Below are 22,027 nucleotides of genomic sequence, written 5' to 3' on the forward strand. Positions count from 1 at the left end.
GGCCTCAAACAAAGATCTTGCTGATCTCTGCCTCCTAAGTAGCTGGGATTGCAGGAATTGGCCACCTGGTTTGATACTCTTTGTGTTCTTTAAATATTTTTCTTCCAAAACACTAAAATTTTGTTAATACAGCATATAAATCTTACTGTTGTTGGTTCCTTAAAGGCTGAAACAATTTTTACTGGAAATTTTAGAAAAGAAGCCGGTCAATATGTTGTGTATTTATTAAAAACCTGGTTTCTTATGCAATCTCTGGGATACTTCCTCCTTTTACTAAAATAAAAGCTTTATCAATGACAATTCAAGTGCATAATATTCTGCTTTGTTTATGGAACTCTACAATGGATTGTCTATTTTTCTGCTCAGAATTAAGGATCACTGAAGTTTGTTCTTCAGAATTTATTTCCTGTTACATTCTTATGAAACATATGCTTAGGTTATTACTTCAAAGAGCTCACAACTTCATTTTTTGTTTAAAGAAAAGAACAAAGATAAGTTTGGAGTATAAAATTATGTTCTAGGTATTGAGAAAGTTTATCAATTTACATTCCATACAAACTGAAAATTAGAAGTTTTTAAAATAAGTTCTACAACTGACAATAAAGTGTGCATTTACAGGGTTCTATCCCCATGAATATGATCATATATGAGGTGTTAATTTTATACTCAGACTAGACTCTGTGAGTAATTCCAGTCTGAATTACTTCCCTTGAAATTAATGTAAAATATCCACATATACCCTCAAATTGCCACATTTAAATTATTAAAAAGTCAGAACATTTTTGACAAACAGAATGAGATAATCCATGTATATTTATTCAAAGCATGAAATGTTCATAAAAATGCTCATACAAGCTTTGATTAAAAATGTAAACAGGTCTGGGAATGTGGTTTAAGAGTGGTAGCCTAGCATACATGAAGCCCTGGGTTCGATTCCTCAGTACCACATAAACAGAAAAAGCCAGAAGTGGTGCTGTGGCTCAAGAGGTAAAATGCTAGCTTTGAGCAAAAAAGAAACCAAGGACAGTGCTTAGGCCCTGAGCTCAAGCTCCCAGACTGGCAGAAAAAAAAAAGGTAAACAAAGTGTGTGCTGGGTGCTGGTAGCTACAAAACTGTAATTCTAGTTACTTATTAGGCTAAAATCTTAGGAGTCTGATTTGAAGGCAACCGGGGAAAGAAAGTTTCTGAGATTCTTATCTCCAATTAATCACTAAAATCTGGATGTAGAGCTGTGGCTCAAATCATAGAGTGCAAAATTTGTAAGAAATTTGAGTCTCAGTATAGAAACACACACCACACACACACACACACACACACACACACACACACACACACGAGAAGATCCTGAAGAGAAGGCAGGCTTGTACAAGTGTCCCAAGAAAGGTGTATTAGCAGAAGTGAGTGAATGTTCACATTCAACTTCATTCTTGTTTTGTGTTTGTGAGGGTAAAGGAAAAGAATGTGCAAGAGACTGAAGGCTAAAATGCCATTTGCTCTTCTACTGACCTTAGTCAATAATGCAGAAATAACATGGAGTTCATTTCACTTAGCATCATCTTATATGGAAACAATTGTTATATCACAGTTGTAACTACTTTCAACGTCCTATGTGTATCTGTAGCTTCTATTATTGATGATGTTCTTGTAACACATTCCTGTGGTTGTACCTACACTATCTTTGTAATCTTATCTGAGTATATTGGAAACCGTGTTTACTGGTATTGGAAGTAGCAAATTCAAAGGGAATACCAAATTTGAGAGACACAGGGTAAAAAAAGAGAAACAACTACAAAAGCAATACTTGCAAAACTGTTTGGTGTAAGTGAACTGAACACCTCCGGGGGGGGGGGGGGGAAGGGAAAGGGGGGAAAGGAGAGGGGTATGAGGGACAAGGTAACAAACAGTACAAGAAATGTATCCAATGCCTAACGTATGAAACTGTAACCTCTCTGTACATCAGTTTGATAATAAAAATTTGAAAAAAACCAAAACAAATAAACAAATAAAAAATAACAACAAAAAATAATGCAGAAATAAAGTACCAACTAGTATCACAATGCGCGCGCACGCGCGCGCACACACACACACACACACACACGAAATGCTCCTCATCCCTGGCCATAAAGAAAAAGCACTCTGAGATTCCATCTCACTCCAGTTAGACTGACCAACATTGTGAATTTGAACAACAACAAATGTTGGTGAGGATGTGGAGGAAAAGGAACCCTACTACACTGGTGGGGGAATATAAACTAGTAAAACCACTCTAGGCAGCAGTTTGGAGATTCCTCAACAAAGGAAGCATAGATATTTCCTATGGCCCAACCATACAACTCATGGACATCTACCCAGAACATCACAAGCCAGGGTACCATAAAGACACTTGCACATCCATGTTCATTGCTGCACTATTCATCATACTCAAGTTGTGGAAATAGGCCAAATGCCCTACAATAGATGAGTGCATTGAACAAAAATGTGGTACTTTTACCCAAGGGAATTTTACTCATGTATTAGAATAATATGTCATTAGCAGAGATATGGATGAAGCTAGAACAAAACATGTTAAGTGAGGTAAGCCAAGCTCAGAGAGACCAATGGGGAATGTTTTCTCTCACATGTGGGAGCCAGATCTAAACATACATGTGGACATAATAAATTATACAGGTTTCTAGGCAATCCCAAACAGTGAGCCCAAAGGAAGATACTCTCAGGAGAAGAACAGAAAGACACAATGCCTATGTGCCTCTGGTCATACAAAATAATATTCATCAAAATGATCTCCAGGAAATGGAAGCAAGAGTTTTTCTTTTCTTTTCATTATGTTTGTCTGTTTACATGTCTTTGGAAATGTAAAAGGAGGCAAAGAAAGGGGCTGAGAGGGGCTGGGGATATGGCCTAGTGGCAAGAGTGTCTGCTTCATATACATGAAGCCCTGGGTTCGATTCCCTAGCACCACATATACAGAAAAATGGCCAGAAGTGGCGCTGTGACTCAAGTGGCAGAGTGCTAGCCTTGAGCAAAAAGAAACCAGGGACAGTGCTCAGGCCCTGAGTCCAAGCCCCAGGACTGGCAAAAAAAAAAAAAAAAAAAAAAAAAAAAAGAAAGAAAGAAAGGGGCTGAGAAAGTATGAACAAATTCAGCAGTGATACTCACTGGACACTGTGTTGGAAATGCACTATACAACTTGTGGGTGGGGATGGGAGGAAAAAATTAGGGGGGAGTAACGGAAGGGATGACATTGTCCAAAAAGAAATGTAGTCTTTACCCGATATATGTAACTGTAACCCCTCTGTAAATTGCCTTTATAATAGCAACAGATTTTTTTTCACAAAATTAAAAAGTTCTATTTTGAATAGCCAGCAAACCAGGTAAATGTTATAAGCCTTATTGCAACTGAAAAAGGCAGGCATAAAGGAATGTGCACTGTAAGCTTCCATTTATAAAATCTTCGAAAAGCAGGTGAACCTTGGTGACTGTCTTTGGAAGGATTTGTGTTTCCAGAAAAAGCACGTGAAAGAATGGTGTGGTGTTAGAGAACTGTATTCTGATTTTCCCGCATGGGATTTAACTACTATGAAACTTTACACTTAATAGTGGTGTACTTCACTTAATGTAAATCGCATCTCAATTAACAAGTATTGGCATTAGTTGCCAATAGTTTTAAGGATCTTAGTAGTAGAGATAAGGCTAACATTCTCACAAAATCAATGGGAAATATTTGGGGCTTTATTTCTAGGAAAAAGGATTGTTTCACACAGACATTTTCAGTAACCAGCTAATCGATCCATATATCAATTATTTATTTTGTACTGTCAGTTACCATGAAACATTACCCAGCATTTAAACGAATTATACATTGTAAAAAATGTTTACAGTTGAAAACCTTTTTATGTTAATTCATTCTAAAATCTTTGTTGTATGATTTATCACTCTTTCTGAAAAACTAGAGCAGTGTGTTTGAATATTTTCATCTAGAGTAGAGATGTAAGGAGCAGAATTTCCTAAAAGTTCCTAATTTCAACCTGATATCATATAGCATCTATTAACTTCAAATCACTTCATTTCTTCCAATTTACCTTTACTCCAATCACTTAATATCCTCTCTCATTTTTAGTCTTTAATCAATACTCATCTTTTTTTCTTGATTACTGCAATTACATTTATTTTTTAAATCTCTAATATTATATCTTATCTTCTTGAACTTATTTTGTTGTTTCATGGAACCTAAGATTCATACAAATCACATACAGGGAGTAGAAGAGAAGAAAAGGAAAGAAAAAGGGAGGGAGAGAATGATAAGTGGCGAGAAGGAGGGAAGGAAGAAAGGAGGAAGGGATTCTAACAAGCACAGAGAAACACAAGACCCTAAACTAAGCATTTTTCTCATTTTTAGTGACAGTTTTGTACTGTCAATAAAATTTAAAAGCACTGCTTCTGAGTATGGAATCTGTTTAGGAGTGAGCCAACAGAACCATTTTCTTTTTTGTTTGCTTTTAGTACTTTTTCCCTTGGTTGTTTTATTTGATTGATTTGTGTATCGTTTAGCACAGGAGACAAAATATATGATTCATCTCCAGGCTGAAAGTCCCATTTGAATGACACTTTATTTACATGAGCATTCCTAATTACTTAATGACCAATCAGATATGGTTCATTGCTGGTAAGTGTAGAAACATGTCTGAAGGATGGCGTTTAATTAGTATACTCCTAAAAGCACGTCCCTCATGACCACTGGATGTCATCATTATTTTATGTATTTAACTGTGAACTTCATGTTTACTCAGCAGGCCAGAGAAAGGCTTTTTGCTTCTCAAAGATGCTTAATAGACAGTCATTAGATTTTTAAAGCAGCTCACAAAAATCTTTTAAAATAGTTTATTCTTTAAAGCCAGCATTCCGCAGAGTAGTTATTACACTAAATACAACATATAGATACAACTGGAAAGAAACACACACACACACACACACACACACGAAGAAGACTGGTATAATTCTTTCCTTAGTCACGTGTATAGGAGGCCCCCATTTTTCCACACCACTAAGATTATTTAGTATTTTTATTATCTCATATATTTATTTTTATTCAAGATTTATAAAATGCCTTCATTTCAAGGCTAAGCGGTGATTTTTAATTCTCTTCTTACTCCAAAAGGCATTAAATTTCTCCAGCAAAGGACAAATCAGTTGATATACCTTCCAGAATACACAATATAAAAAGCACCTTTTCTGGCTTTGACTTTACATGGGAGAATGATGTCTGCTTTTCCAAGTAGAGTTTAGTAGATAATACTGCCTGCATTCCCATAGGAGAAGGGTTTTAGAGGCAAGTGCACACAGACAGTGACAACATTGCTTAGCTATCTTTGTCCTTGGATAAGCAGCATGACAAATGACTTTGCAGGTCAGCAGGAAGCAGGGTCTCTCCCAGATGACACTAGTTTGTCCCAGTTCCTGGTGATCATGAAAGATGCACACAGGCCTTCCAAAGAGCCCTTATGCTGTTACAGTCTTCCTGAATGTCAGGGACATGAAATGAGATACAAATGTCTTCTCAGGGTAAAATTATATACTGTTAAACTGTACTAGATCAGTTTTTTTCCTTTGCTTTCTCCTTTCTCATTCTTTTTATCTCCTTCCTAAAAACAATAAACACTAATAATTCTTGTAAGGATCAAAAAAGATTGTGTATAGAGAATTGTTCACAAATTAATGGTAAGATAGAGAGGCCTAAAACTTGACAGACCAAATTATTCCTAGTCCTATATTCTGAGTGAAGAAAGCAGAGATGCATTGGTCTTTAACTTGGATTAATCTAATAACTATAGGAAAATGAAAGGCAAAGAGGTACTTTCAAGTCCTACTGACTTAAACATGTAGTCTGATTGGCAGCAAAGTAATCAATAGCGAAACAGATTCCAAATTTCTACTATCAATTCAAGCTAACAGTCTGATGATGAGAAGGAATTTTGTGCTTTCTCACTGGTTCTTTCCAAGTCACCAATAAACACAACCAAGTGGCACAGGTCAATGAATACACAGGAACAGGAGTACAAAGAAGTCTGTCACAGCTAGCAGTGGAGCTCCTGGTGAAGGAATTCCAGGCCACCGAGAAACACGTTTGCTAGCCTCAGGGTCACTAGGCTCAGATGTCCTGACCAGCGGTCTCTTAACTGTGGAACCAGTTTAATGCCTGCATGCACATGAGGTTCAGGGATTGGGGAAAATATTTTGTGAGACTGAGTGAGCCCAGAGTCAAGGGTACTCAAATCTTTCTGGAATTGCAAATGTTCTTATCAGAAACAGGGGTCAGACTGTCTGTCATCTACTCATGCCAACCAGCATGCACTTTGTGGTCAGCCTAAGATCCCCCATCATCATTTGGTTTTTGGTTCATCCCATCTCCTTTTATAATATACAATGACCCAGTTCTAGAGTTAATACTGCAGGGCTTTAAACCCATATATTCTTGACCAGTAATGAGAATATTTTATATGTAAGAGTTTTGATTTGTAGAACCTAGATTGATATTTTTAACTTTATTGCATAAAAAATGTCACTGAAAGAACTCATCTAAAATTCAGACTTCTGATATATATCTATAAAAAAAAAAATCACCTCAGGGGGCTAAGATCTGAGGATGTGAATCCAGCCTGGGCAACAAACGCCATCAGACTCTTCTCTCCAATTAACCATGAAAAAGCTGAAAGTGAAGCTGTGGCTCAAGAGATAGAGTGCTCGTCTTAAGGAGAACAGCTCAGGGCCAGTGCCCAGGCCCTGAGTTTAAGCCCCAGAACTAGCACATGAATACACAACACACACACACACACACACACACACACACACACACACACACACGTTAGTTTAGTTAAACTAGGATGAGACCAAGAATTTGTTTTTGTTTTTAGTAGCTAGGATTACAGTTGGGAGACACTGGTACCCAGCTTAGGTGCCCAGCTTATTCATTCCAATGTCAATCTCTGGTGGCTGTGTTCAATGGGTCCACTAATAGAAAAAGGATTACCAAATTTCTAGGTATACTGTTTGAATTTATCTTGAACATTATTGAATAGAACATAAAGATTTACTTTAAACTTTTAAGAAACACAATAATTTAGTTTCACTATTTACTTCTAGAGGAGTGCAATGATAAAATAATAAATTAATAGCTAATATTTATAGTATATTACCATGCTTGGTAAATATCTACCTCCATTATCTTATTATTGTAATGTTTCTCTCTCTTTCTCTCTCCTCTGTCTCTCTTTCGTGTGTGTGTGTGTGTGTGTGTGTGTGTGTGTGTGTGTGTATCCTGGGACTTTAGTTCAGGACCTGGGGGCTGTCCCTGTGTTTTGATGACCAAGGCTAGCTTTGTTTGTTTGTTTATTTGGTGGTAAATGTGAGCTAGATTCCCTTGGACTTTCCTTCTTGGGATGGCTTTGAACTTCGATCCTCAAATCTAAGGATCCTGAGCAGCTAGGATTACTAGCATGTGACACTGGATCATTATTTTATTATTACTTCCCTTCTATATAGATGATAGAACCTAAAATTATTGAGAATATGTAATTCACTCCATTTCATAGCACAAGTCATCACTGGAACTTGTATTCAGACATAGGCCATGAGATTACATACATAACAAATGAGCAACAACTGCAAGAGTGATGAAATCTAAAAACAAACAGCATTCACTAAGTGCTCAATATCTAATAGACACTCTAAGTTCCTTACATACCTTAGTTGTTCTAGCTTTACAGGGCAAGATTCTGGTTATCTTGATCTTATGTATGTAGAAATAAAGGTTCATAGAGGACAACTAACGTGCTTCAAGTCATACACAATGAGAAAGTTATGAAAGATTTTACTTTGAATCCTATATTCTTATTTACTACAGCAAGGAATTTAAGGGTGCCTGACTCTCCGTCATCACTGAAAATACAGACTAGCTCCTTCCTGAAACAACAAAAAAGGCACTGTCTACAATGGTATATGGATTTGGGTATACATTCAGGATTTTTAGTTTCGTGAAGGTGAAAGTGATTGGAAATAAAATAATGAATGGTAGATTATACAGAAAGAGATCAACATGCATTCCATTCCATGACAGGAGAAACATAAGGGACAACCTATTTCAGTTCCTCTCATTGCTTATATCTCCTTCTCAGCACAAAATATGCATGGCCCTGGCTGCTGCCATGATAAATGAACAGTAAAATCCAGAGGATAAGTTCTAAAGAGAAACATAAGCTGGATCCATTGCTTGAATTTTACCTTCCAAGGTGTGGGATGAGAATCTACCTGTCTCTCCCTCCAACCAAGAAAATGGTTGGAGCTGCTGCAGCTAAAAGGGAGAAATCTCCCACAATGCCTCAGGAACATCCAGCGGGTGATTTCTACACACTCTGAGACACTGAGAGAAGCACTTCCACTTTAATAAAAAGTAGAGGGGCACGGTGAGTAGCCAATAGGTGATGTTAGGTCTTATTAGATCTATAAAAACTTATAATGAAGACCCTAGTCACAAAAAGATGATGAAGTGGAATACCGCAATTGAAAACTCAGGTGAGTCTGCACCCTACATGTGGATTTACATGATGTGCATAATTAGGTCAAGTCCAGTTAAAACACATATCTGAAGTTTTGAATGTAATAGATGGACATAGCTGAAGTTTTGAACGTAATAGATGGAAGAAGAGAGAAAGAGCAAAAGCAGTTTCTGGGCTTTTCGATGCCTCATGTAGGGCCTTAAGAATGAACACCAAACATGTTGGAAAATATTCTGATGTTGAATTATTGTTTGATTTTCCTTTGAGGGGCAAAGAGCCAGAGTTGTGTGGGTGAATGCGGAGGATTCCTTGAAGAAAGTTCAGAGTGAATCTTCCTCAGGTAGGAGCAGAGGCTTTGAGAAGGAGGGCTACGGAATTCGAGGTGGCAAGCTGTCTTATCTCGAGCTTTTAGAAAATTTGGTTTGAAAATCATGATATGGTCATGGAAGTCATTTCAAAAATAGCTTTATTCAGGTATAATTGATCCATGACTAATCAGCCCTATGTTCTGGCTGCATTTTGACAGGCACTGATGTCTGTAATATCCTCCCAAACATCGCCACGTTCAAGGGTTTTGAGAAGATCTGCATCGTCTTCATAAATTCCTTTATGTCGTTGGCAGTCCATCCTTCCTTCTTTACTCCTTGCCCTTGGCTAGAAATCTACTCCTGGAGTTCATTTTGAATCCATTCCAACATTTAGTTTTATGTGAGTGGAACAGGTAATAGGAACTCTTTTCATATTTCTTAGAGTCAATATGAAGTGCAAAAAATTACTTGACTGCTTTTCATTTTAAGAACATACCATAAATGACTCCTCTGCATATATATTTATGTACATTTTACTTGTTTTTAACTTGTCTGTTAAAAATTAAAACTGCTGGGAATATTTATGTGCAAATATTTTGTGGATGCGGTGGTTAATTTTGTGTTAATGTGACCAATCTGCAGGATGTCCAGAAAGCCTGGGATTAGGGTCTGGGACTAGTTTCTGAAGAGACTATTTCTTGAATTGATAGAGCAAGAGGCTTCCCACTGATGTGGGAGTTTATCATGCAATCCATCTAGAATCTGGTTGAATGAAAAAGACAGAGAAAAGCAGATTTTCTTTTCCGCAGGAGATATTTGTTCATGTGTTTTGCCCATTTTCTATTAGGCTATGCTTTCCTGTTGTATGCAGAATTCGCTATGGTTGCAGGTGGGAGCTACCAGTGCCAGGAAAGACATTTTTTAAGAGATGTTAAACCCCAGCTTCTCTATCCTTTATTTCTGGGACTCATGACAAAAATAACAGAAATTCATCCATATTTCCAAGGACTCCACGGCAGTGCTCAATGTCTTTTTGCCTATGCTTTTGTTTTCTGTTGCTTTTGTTGGGCAATTGCTACTGCTAATCTACAGCATTTCATTATTAGTTAAGAAAGAAACCTATGGAACATGATAAACCAAACACAAATTCATAAACTACCTCACATATAACTAAGCAGACATTATAAATCAGTGGAGAGAGGAGGGACATTTAATGGAAAAAGATGTAAGAATGACAGTCAATAGAGAATAAAGATAGATCTGTATAGAACTTGACAAAACTTATGCTAAACAAAGAATGGACAAATGACTAGGAAAACATTTGAGAGTAAAGCAGACAATTTCTTTAAAACTAGGTTAAGTAAAATATAAGCCATAAAGCATTACTTTATTATAAAAAAGATTATTTCTGGTATATTACAGTCAATCATCATTAAAAGTCACTTTAAATAGGTCACTGACAGCTCATGCCTATAATCCCTGCTACTCAGGAGACTACAACTTGAGGGTTACAGTGCAAAGCCACCCCAGAAGAAAAAGTTTATGAGATTCCCTTTTCAATTAACCAGCCAAAAGTCACACTGGAGGCATGGCTCAGTTTTGAGAATACCAGCTGAGCAAGCACAAGGCAAAGTGTTCAAACCCTGGGACTGGCAAAGAGAAAAATACCATTTCAAATGAAAACTTAAACTATAAAGTAAGAAAACATGTGGCCTAAATATCCATTTACATTAGTGAATTCCTATTATGTATGATATCCAGAGTGTATAACAAAACCCCTGGAAATAAGTAAGAAAAGGACAACAATGAAGTTAGAGGCAGAAGACCAGCAAGATATACTTTCATAGACCACTAATGAAATTCTAGGTTAGAAAAATACATGGCCTAAAAATACACTACTTTGCATGATCATTTGGCAAAAAACTTAAATCTAATTCTTTAAGTGAATTCGATTTTAAGTTGTTGGTGTCTTGGGTGCAATAGGAATTCTCAATGTTTAATTTCAAATGTAAGATGGTAAACTCATTTTGAATTATTTTTGTGCCAGTTCTGGCCTCTGAACTCAGGGCCTGGGCACTATCCCTGAGCTTTTGTATTCAAGGGTAGCACTCTCTACTATTTGAACCACAACTCCACTTTTGATAGTTAAGTAGAGGTAAGATTCCCATGGACTTTCCTGCCTCCTCTGGCTTTGAACCCTGATTGTCTAATCTTACCTTCCCGAGTGGCTAGAATAACAGGCTTGAGCCCGTGAGGCCTGGGTTGGATTTTTAAATATATTAACTATCAAAAAATAAAACAAACCCCAATAGCAACAACAACAACAAAAACTTGCTGTATAAGACAGCCCTTTCATTCTTAGAAGTCATGCACATGCGTTCAAAGACTAATCTTTTCTTTTCCTCTCTCTCTCTCTCTCTCTCTCTCTCTCTCTCTCTCTCTCTCTCTCTTTCTCTCTCTCTTTCTCTCTCTCTCTGTCTCTCTCTCTGTCTCTCTCTCTTTTGCCAGTCCTGGGCCTTGAACTCTGGGATTAGATGTAGTCTCTGAATTTCTTTTGGCTAGAGGCTAGCGCTCTAGTACTTGAGCCATACCACCACTTCTGGCTTTTTTGAGGTTACTTGGTAATAAGAGTCTCATGAACTTTGCTGCCCTGGTTGGCTTCAAACTGTGATCTTCAGAATTCAATACCTGAGTACATAGAATTGCAGGCATGAGCCATCAGTGCAGATCAGGGACTAATATTTTCTATGTAAAACTAAAAGCTAGAAAAAATGTATTTGTATCTAAGTTACACAGTCAACCACTGAGGACCGTACACAAGTTAAAACAATTTCAAATCCTTTATTTCTATGAACATGAATGAACATGCATAATAAACAGCCATGACACACTAATACATGTAATTTTAAGGGCATTAAATGTCAGCTCAAATATTAAATAAGATAAATAGTGCCAAATTTACCAAGAGGGAAGCTGTATTTCATTAGACTTAATGATTTTCTATTAAATCTAATCATTTATGAGATTGTTCATAATTTTTAGGAAGTTTTACCACAGATGCTTTGAAGTATATACTTGTTTGAAAGGATTCACTACTACTTGAAAAAAACTATTAAAATATCCATAGCTTAACTGTGTGTACCCTATAGTTATCTCCATGTCTGCTAACATTTTGAGTTTTAGCTGTTTTACACTTTAGAAAAAAGCTCCAGTCTTACAGCCCCTACCCAATCATGGTAACGTTGAATACAGGAGCTAGCATCCCTTCTAGTGTGAGCAATAATGAAGTATATGGAAGGAAATTTATGGGGTGTTGCATTTTGCAGTCAGTGTAAGTAGCTTGAGAGCAAGCTTGTTGCTGAAGAACAAGGAAGAGTGACAGACCACACGGTACAAGACCCCAGTACCAAATGGACATGTGTCAGAAGAAAACTGGGTTTTGAGCTGATCATGGCAAGAGACAAAATATCCTTTCCTTCATTATTCCGGACATCTCTTTTGAAGCTAACATGAATTACTACAGCGGGAGCACAGAGACAGCCCTCAAATCCAGAGGCTCCGGCCATGTCTGTGAAAGAGTAGAATGTACACCAACACCGAGGACATTAAATACATCAACAGGTTAGACACTCTCCTACCTACTGACAAACTACTTACAGAAGATGAGATTTAGAAAAATATGATTGTGAGGTGTGTGTGTGTGTGTGTGTGTGTGTGTGTAATTCCATCTCCTTCACTTTGTGCACCCCCTTGACACAGTCACCATCTTTACTTTAGTCTTTCAAATGTGTGTTTCATATTACTGTGCTAGAGTTTTGGTGCTGAATACCTGTTTGTGTCTATACTGGCTGTGGCACACATCAAGTCTGATGGAGTGGCTGTTCAGATATTTGACCCTTTTAATCCAATTGCTTTTGCTTTAATTTTATATTTACAGAATTATATAGATATTTGTAATGTGAGTTCTTTGTTAGATAGATGATCAATGTACAAGCATTTTCTTCTAGTCCATAGATTTCCTGTTTATTCACTGAATGAAAAACTTTTGGAGAGACCGAGCTTTTAATTTTGATGAAGATCGATTTATCAATTTGTTCCATTGAACAGCTCTGCTATAGAACATGATTTGCCCAAGAATGAGACTCATGTGTACGCACAGGTACTGAAACTGAAAACATTTTTCTCCGTTTTAATTTTCTTTTCCATAAAAAGGATCATGCTTTTACTTGACAATATTTCATAAAATGCTTGTATCAGGCTAATGTTATCAAATGTACAATTTTTGTCAAGTCAAATTTAGACTATATACTTAAAAGCATCATAGATTAAGTCAAACTCATAAAAATGAACATCTCTGTCGACGTACATAGTAACACATCAGTATTAAAACAGAATAAAAGTGTTTTTTCTCTGCATAACTTAAGCAAAAGAAATACTTGAGTCAATACACAAAGGTAATTGAATGGGAGAAGCAATACGTTATAGAATACAGAAGATAAAAATAACTTCTGAAGAGGGTTATAGCCAGAAATTTCATAAACAATAATAAAAATAGTTCTCATCTAAAATCAGTGATTTTTTTATGGAATGCAATTTCATGGTTTTTTTTTAAACCTGTGCCTTTTGACATACCCATATAAGACAAGCCAGGCTGTCTTCTATGTTATTGTTTTGCAGTTTGGAAGTTATCTATTATTGCTATTACCTATTATGTTGTTCTCAAGAATTGGCATTAAGCTTCTGCTTTTTTTTTTTTCAAAGTGAAGAGCATTATTTCTTGGTAAGACTTTTTTGCCTTTTACAGGGAAAATGTTTAGGAAATCCATACTGCATACAAATGTCTACTTTTTTATATTTATTATTCACAATGTATGAGGACCCTCATTAACAAAACATTTGAGTCAGGCAGACAGTGACAAAGTTAGCCTTGTATTCCCTACCCAGCCAGGACAGTCACTAATGATTGTTTAAATTTGTCTCTCCTGCGCTTTTCAACCCTGTCCTCTTTCCTTTTTTCTTTTTGCTACTGCCACATGATAGCATGATTTATTTGAACAAATCATATAAAATAACCATTTTATGAAAGAGATCCACAAGACCACCTGAAAACAATGTACAGAGACAACTCTAAATATTCTCTACTGTGTTTTACTTGGTATATAATGATTTGAGCTTATCTTATCTTACTCAATATAATGATTTCCAGTTTGATTTATTTTCCTGCAGATGCAAATGATATCATTTTATTTTTTCCATATGGCCAAGGATTTCATGCTATCTATCTAACTATCTATCATCTAGATATCTATCTATCTTTGATATGGGTGGGTTGTAAAGTAGTTCTATTTTCAGATTTTTTTTTTTTTTGGCCAGTCCTGGGGCTTGGACTGAGCACTGTCCCTGGCTTCTTTTTGCTCAAGGCTAGCACTCTGCCACTTGAGCCACAGCGCCACCTCTGGCCGTTTTCTGTATATGTGGTGCTGGGGAATTGAACCCAGGGCCTCATGTATACGAGGCAAGCGCTCTTGCCACTAGGCCATAGTCCCCAGCCCCCTATTTTCAGATTTTTTTGAGGCATATCAATACTTCCACTGTAGTTCTACTGCTTAACACACTACCCAATAGTGTATGAAGGTTCCTTTCTCCCACATGCTGGCCAGACTTTTCATTGTTTTCTTGATGATTGTTATTTTGACTGGGAGGAGATAGAATCACAGTTTTGATTTCATTTGCATTTACTTTATGGCTAAGGATATTGGATATTTCTTTATGTATTTATTAGTTATTTGTATTTATTTGTCTGAGAACGAATTTGTTTGCCATAATAAATGGGCAATAAGCAATTAATAAATTGGGTTATTTGGTAGGTTGTTTAAGTTTTAAACTCTGTGTATTCTGAATATTAATTCAGTATAGCAGTTAATAGCTACTGAATAGCTGGTTATATCACAGTTGTAACTACTTTCAACATCCCATGTGTATCTGTAGCTTCTACTATTGATGTTCTTGTATCACCTTCCTGTGACTGTATGTACACTATCTCTGTAATCTTATCTGAGTATATTGGAAACCGTGTATACTGGTATTAGAAGTAGGAAATTGAAAGGGAATACCAAAATTGAGAGACACAGGGTAAAAAAAGACAAACAACTACAAAAGCATACTTGCAAAACTGTTTGGTATAAGTGAACTGAACACCTTAGGGGGGGAAGGGTAAGGGGGAGGGGGAGGGGGGTATGAGGGACAAGGTAACAAACAGTACAAGAAATGTATCCAATGGCTAACATATGAAACTGTAACCTCTCTGTACATCAGTTTTATAAAAAAATATTTCTCCAATCCTCAGTAGGTAATTTCTTCTTTTTATCTGCATATTAAAAAAATCTGCAGTCTCATTTGTTGATCTTAGTTTTTGTTCCTCGGGCAATTGGAGTCCTACTCAGAAAATAATTACAAATGACCACATCTCTATGAGTTGTGTTTTCCTCTAACTATTGCAAAATATGATCTTTGACTCACTTGGAGTTGATTTTTTACTGACTAAGAGACTAGGGCTAGTTTCAGTCCTTTACATGTTTATGACTAGTCTTCATAGCAGAATTCATTGAAGAGTATGATTTTTTTCTTGTGTACTTTTTGGTTCTTTTATCAAAAATCAGATGACTATAGCTGTGGTTGTATTTCTTAGACTTTTTTTTGTTCTTCTGGTCTTTCTGTATGATTTTTTTTAATGAAAGTACACTGCTATCTTTGTGATTGTGGACCAAGAGGACAAATTTTAAATCCAGTATTATGATAATATTCCAGTTTTTCTCAAGATTGCACTTGATGACTGAGTTCTTTTATACTTTTATTTGAATTTTAGGATTGGTTTTTATGTTTATGCAAAGAATGGCACTGAGGTTTTGATAGTCATTATATTGAATCTCTGCGTTGCTTCTCATAATATAAATTAATTCTGCCGATATGTGAGCATGTGGAGTCTTTCCATCTTTTTTGAATAGATTTTTGTTTTTGTTCTTTTGTACTCTTCAAGTTCTGTCTTCAGAATTTTGTAGTTTTCAATATAGGTCTTCCATCTTCCAAGCTAAATTCACCTTTCAATATTTCACTTACTGAAGGCTATTCTGAAGGGAATTCTTTTTCAGACCTTTTTCTCATTCTATTCATGGTTAGAATATAGAAAACAATCTTCTAGTATTTGTATATTGACATCATATCCTCTACTTGGCCAAAAGTTTTTTTTTTTTTAAATCAGGCATAACTTTTGGTGAAGTATTAAGTTTTTGAAGTAGGACCATACAATTTGCAAATTGCAAATTGCAATTTGATATTTGCATCTCCTTTATTTCTTTCCCTTGCCTTACTGCTCTGAGTAGGAATTACAGAATAATATTAAATGAGAATGGGGAGAACAAACAACCTCCTCTCTCTTCTGACTTAAAAAAGAAATAATTACAATATTTTTCCCCATTTGTTGATGATTGCTATGGCTTTGCCATATAAAGCCTTTGTTAGGCTGAGGTATATTTCTTCTAGTCATAGTTTCTTTTAGCTATGATCATAAAAAGACATTGATTTTTGTCAATTTTTTCTGCATACATTGAGATGATTTTCTGAGTTTTGCTTTTCTTTTTTAAAGTGTTGTGTTACATTTATGGGTTTACATATGTGGTACCATCCCTATGTCACTGGGATGAAAGCAACTTTCTCATGCTGTTTTTTTTTAATGTTGTTGAATTTATTTAAAAGTATTTTATTGAAAAAAATTCCCATCTATTTTTTTAATGGTCTATGGTTTACTTTTCTTATGTCCTAGTCTGATTTTAAAGTGAGTGTGGTTTTGGCTTCATAGAATGAATTTGGTTATGTTCCTTCTTTCTCTATTTCATGGAAAAGTTTGAGAAGTATTGGTGTTACAATTTAAAGGTGTGGTAGAATATAGCAATAAATCCACTAGGTCCTGGATCGTTTTGGGGGGATAGATTATTTTTGACTTCTTCAATTTCATTGCTTTTTTAAGGATATATTTAAATGGCTTATGGTTAAATGCTTTTCAACTCTGGTAGGTTGTTACATCTAGAAATGTATCTATCTATTCTTCTTGATTTTCAACTGTTCTTAAATATGTGTAAAAAGCCCAGGAAAAGAATTCAAAAGCATGATTTTTGAAAGATCATCAGTGGAGGAAAGAGGACATGAATGCTCAGCCAAAGTGCACAAGATAATGGACAATCTATCAAAGAGGAAGCTCACCATTTGTGAATTACTACTGTCCTTCTCATGTCCAATTTCCTGCCAAAACACTGGGAACCAAATTTAGTTTGCAGAACTTCTATAAGATTCACCACCATTTTCTCTTCTTCAGTTCATCTTTATAATTTATGTAATTTGAACAAGGGAGAGTAAAATTTGCAATTTTAAAGTACTTCCTAAGATATAAACAAATGCATTTGCTATATTGGAAAGAATAACGTGAAGTTCTTGTGAATGATTGCCTTCAGTGCTTTAACGTATTATTTTAGAAAACCCAAAAATGAGGATTTCACTATCCAAAAAGATTCTTCTTTTCAAGTTGCCTTGAGGGGTCTAGAACCTAAGAACCATGTAACGAAACTGGTATGTTCACATTTGCCGGCAGAAACCTCCCTTCATCCTTTATAAGGCCTATAGTTGCATGTGTGTGAACTTACTCTGAAGATAAGTCCCTTTAATAGTTATATGTTAAGAGTTGTTATAGTTGTTATGCTACCAAAAGCTAGATCTTATGAATTCAAAGAGAATACTCACTTACATGTTTATCAACTACTTCTTTGTAAAGATAACATTCTCATTTCTTCTACTGAAATCCATGGATACCAGCTCCAAAAGCAAATCTTATCCTCCTTGGATAAGAAAGGAAGTGTGTGTGTGTGTGTGTGTGTGTGAGAGAGAGAGAGAGAGACAGAAAGAGACAGACGCAGAGAGACAAAGACAGAGACAGGACAGATAAAGGAGTCATATACAGTTGGTTAATTTGATACTACAAACCTCAAAAACAATAAATAACTATACATAAAGAAAGTATATAAAATAATACTAATATGTTTATAGATTGTTAAAAATTAACTCATGAATGGTTTGACAAATTATTAAATATATCACAGTGAAACTTTAAAAATGGACATGATATGCATTTGATTTCTACTATGTGACTATGAGGCCAAAAATTATTCTGCTTTATCAAAGTATTAGTTTTATCAAATGCAGTGTCCACAATACAGGTAGTTTTGGTATATACTTTTCATTTCGGCTTACTATAAAAATTACCATGATGTGAATGTGACACAGCAAAGTTCATGCACTGCAAAGGTGGGTTACTTGCAAATATATTGGGCAAATAAAAACTCAAGTGCAAATGATGATAAAAACCATTCTTTCACTATACTATTCAAATATTATACCTTGCTGCTCATTACCATTGATAACAGGTGAGAACAAATAATCAAATGATTATTTTCTTCATATTACTTTGGAAAGAGGCACTTGGACTACACAAGATATTGCCAATATAATTGCAAATTTTGTTTGTGTTTGTATACATGTTTGTGTGTATAATGTCACCGAAAAATAGCAACATTTCTTGAATCTCTTTGCTATATTTACAGAGCCATGTATTCATGTAAGGCAATAAATATTAATCTGAGCTGTACATTAACAAAATACACAAAATAGATTTCACAAACCAATAAGGATTTAGTGCCTGTCATTGTAATCAAACCTTCTGATTCAATTAGCTACATTGTAAGTGAGGGGCCCTGTTCTAATTTAAAAATCATTCAAATTAACCCTCCATATCCATCCCTTGCCAAGTGACTGTTAATAATTGCTACCTTTTAAGTGAGATGAAATGTTACATTCCCCCACAGTTTATGTTTTTAAATTTATTTTTCTGAACTCTTCTAAGATAACGGCTTTCAGCCAAAACATTAGATTAAAGTTGAAATTATGGAAGCATTTGTGGAATAACAAATCTGCATTCAACTTCCACCCTTCACTGCATTATTGCCTGTCATGGTGTCAGAGTCTCTCGGCAAACTAAGATATACTGTGAAACTCAGCTATCTGTTTATCGATGAATCGCATCATCATTTAACCACAATTAGAAACCGAATAAATTGTAGCTGCTTCAAATTCTGTTAGCTCATGAAGATGTACTTGAATGTCAAAATATATTCATAGGAAAAAAAGAGAGCATAAGTAATTTAATTGAGCTGATTTTTTTTTTATTTCACTAATGGGTATAATCACTGTTCTGATGACAGCATAAGTCATTTTTGTGCACAGCGAGAAACCACTGGAAAACTTATTTCCTCCATTACATGCCATGGTAATACGAGTCTGCCCATACCCTCCCTGTCTAGGAGCTAACATTCTTTGAAAACTATTTATTTTCAAATGCAAATTATTATACTCAAAATCAATTTGCCTGGCACAAAATTTCCCGCTTTCCATCTATCTAGTACATAATTCTTCTTGACCAATCCTTTGGAATCACACATTATATACTATTTTTCCTATTTTTTTTCCCCAGAAGAATGAAGTTCAAACTCTTCAGATTTGAACTGAAAACCAAAACAATCTGGCTTCAATTTATTTTTCCAAAGCATTCTAAATACTAATGTAGTGGTTAAGAACAGAGACTCTGGAAATAACCTGTCTTTTTCTTCCCCCAAATCAGTTTCTGGCATTCACTGTAGGAAAGTGACATAGTATCATTGCAATATTGTATCTTAATCTATCTCTACAAACCCATGTCCAGACTTGTATATATCTAAATATACAAACCTATGTCAATATCTATGCCTACATATGCTTAATCCTTAATCCTTTATCCAAACTCATGGATAAATGTATTTTGGAATTGAGAAATGTTTATACTTGATAAACATGATGAAGTTAGCCATGATGACTAGTAAATATATTTACCATGTGTGATGTATGTCCCTTTGAGTGATCTGGCTACATCTCCATCCTAAAAACAACAGCAGCAACAGAAAAACACATAATCCCTTGGCAATACAAATGCGTGTTTATCCATTCAGTAGGGAACATTAGTAGTTCACTAGCAGCAGTAAGTCAATTGCAAACAGTACTCCACATTTTCATTATGATAGCAAATTTAGTTTTTAGGCTTGAAAATAAGAAATCACACAGAAGTTATAGCTAAGTCCTAAGATTTGGAAAATTAAATTGCTTTTAACATGTTACATAATGTCAGGCCCCAATGAGTACTCAGTATAGGTTAACTCCATAACTTTTTCTACCCTCTTTCTAATAAGAGACCCCTTTTTGCCCACACTGACCACTGGCTGTGCTTTGCAGATACCATGCAGAGTTCCATATTTGACCACATGTCTTTCTGGACATCATTACATTTCTTCTTTACTATTCAGTTTCTACAACATTTGTAAGGCCAATGTTACTGCATTTGTAAGGAATTAAAAAATTATTTTATGATTTCTCTTGTGCGAATTCAAAGCTTTTTGAATAAAACTTTCAAATACTAAATATATATTTAACTGTGACTTCTCACACCCTGACTTTATAGGATCAGTTATGCATCGTGCTTCAGCTTAGAGTTGTGTGTATATGCGTATGTTCTGTCATTATTAAAAAGCCATCATTTAATTTTATGCAAAGTTATTTGCATTTAGCAAATCATACCCATTGTTAAATTTCTGAGGATGTTTTATTATTGCAGAAAGAAAGCTATCCATGCTGGCATCACATTATAAAGCCACATTTCAGCCTCTAGGAGCCAGTGATTTACATTCTGTCCCTATGGATTTAGTTAGTCTGTCATTTCAGTAAAATGCAATAGTACAATATGTGGTTTGGGGGTAGCTAGATTCTTTCACAGCATCAATGTTTTCACTGAGCAATTATATTGTTACGTCAGAAGTGTCAGAAGTGTGTTATTTTTTAAGACCAAACAATATTCCATTATAGGAACAAGTTACATATTATCTCTCCATTTACAAGTGGCAAAAATTGGGATCGCTAGATTTGGCTATCATGGGTAATATGTCTCTGTACATCCACGTGTAAATTTTTACGTGGAGATGCTTTCATTGTAGTAATCTTGAGTACATATATAGTTGTGGAATTATTGAGTTGTATGATAACGTTGACCATTTAAAACGCTGTAAAACTGTCTTCCAAATCAGCATCATTAGTAATGTACTATCAACAGTGTCTGCGGGTTACAATGTTTCCACGTCCTTGCCAACATTTGGCATTGTCCTTCTTTCTAATTATACTCCTTCTACTGAGTGATGAGTGACAACTCATTGTGTCTTGATTTTCATTTCCCTGATGACTAATACTTTTGAGCATCTTTCACATGCTTATTGTCTATTTGCATATCCTGTTTGAAGAAATGGCAATGCAAATCCTTTGCCTTTTTTAAAAAATGGATTATAGATCTTTTCATTTGCGTTGTGTTATTTGTACCATTCTCAATATCATTCCCTTATCAGATATATGATTGGCATATATTTCTATCATTCCGTGTCTGTGTATTAGCTCTGTCAATGGTATAATTTACAGCATGAAAGTTTTATATTTTAATAAATCTATCATAGTTTCTCTTATCATTTATAGTTTTGGTTTCATGTGTTAGAAACCATTGAGTAGTAGGAGATAATTAAATTTTGCTCCTTTGTTTTCCTCCAAGTTTTATACTTTTTTCTCTCTTACATTTAGATCTTGAAGATATTTTATGTTAGTTTTTGCCCACAGTGTTAGGTAGAAATTTCCGCTCCTCTCATGCACAAGAATATTTGATTGGCCCAATGTCATTTCTTAAGAAGACTCCTTTTTCCTCCTTAATTTGTCTTGAAACATTAATCTAAAGCCACTGAACCGTAACGTAAGATTTTTTTCTGGACTATCAATTACATTCTATGTGTATATTTATCCTTCTTCTTATACTGTAGTCTTGACTATTGTTGAATTTCTAGTGAAATTCACAATTAAGAAACATGAATTTTTCAACTTTATTCTTTTCCAAGATTGTGTATCTATTCAGGGTCCCTTGAACTGTAATCAGGGTTAAGATACGGAGGATAGCTGAGCATCCGGGGAAACATTAGAGGCAACAATCATAGGACTTGATGATGCAATAAA

Source organism: Perognathus longimembris, chromosome 8 (genome assembly GCF_023159225.1).
Source record: "Perognathus longimembris pacificus isolate PPM17 chromosome 8, ASM2315922v1, whole genome shotgun sequence".
Taxonomy (NCBI): domain Eukaryota; kingdom Metazoa; phylum Chordata; class Mammalia; order Rodentia; family Heteromyidae; genus Perognathus; species Perognathus longimembris.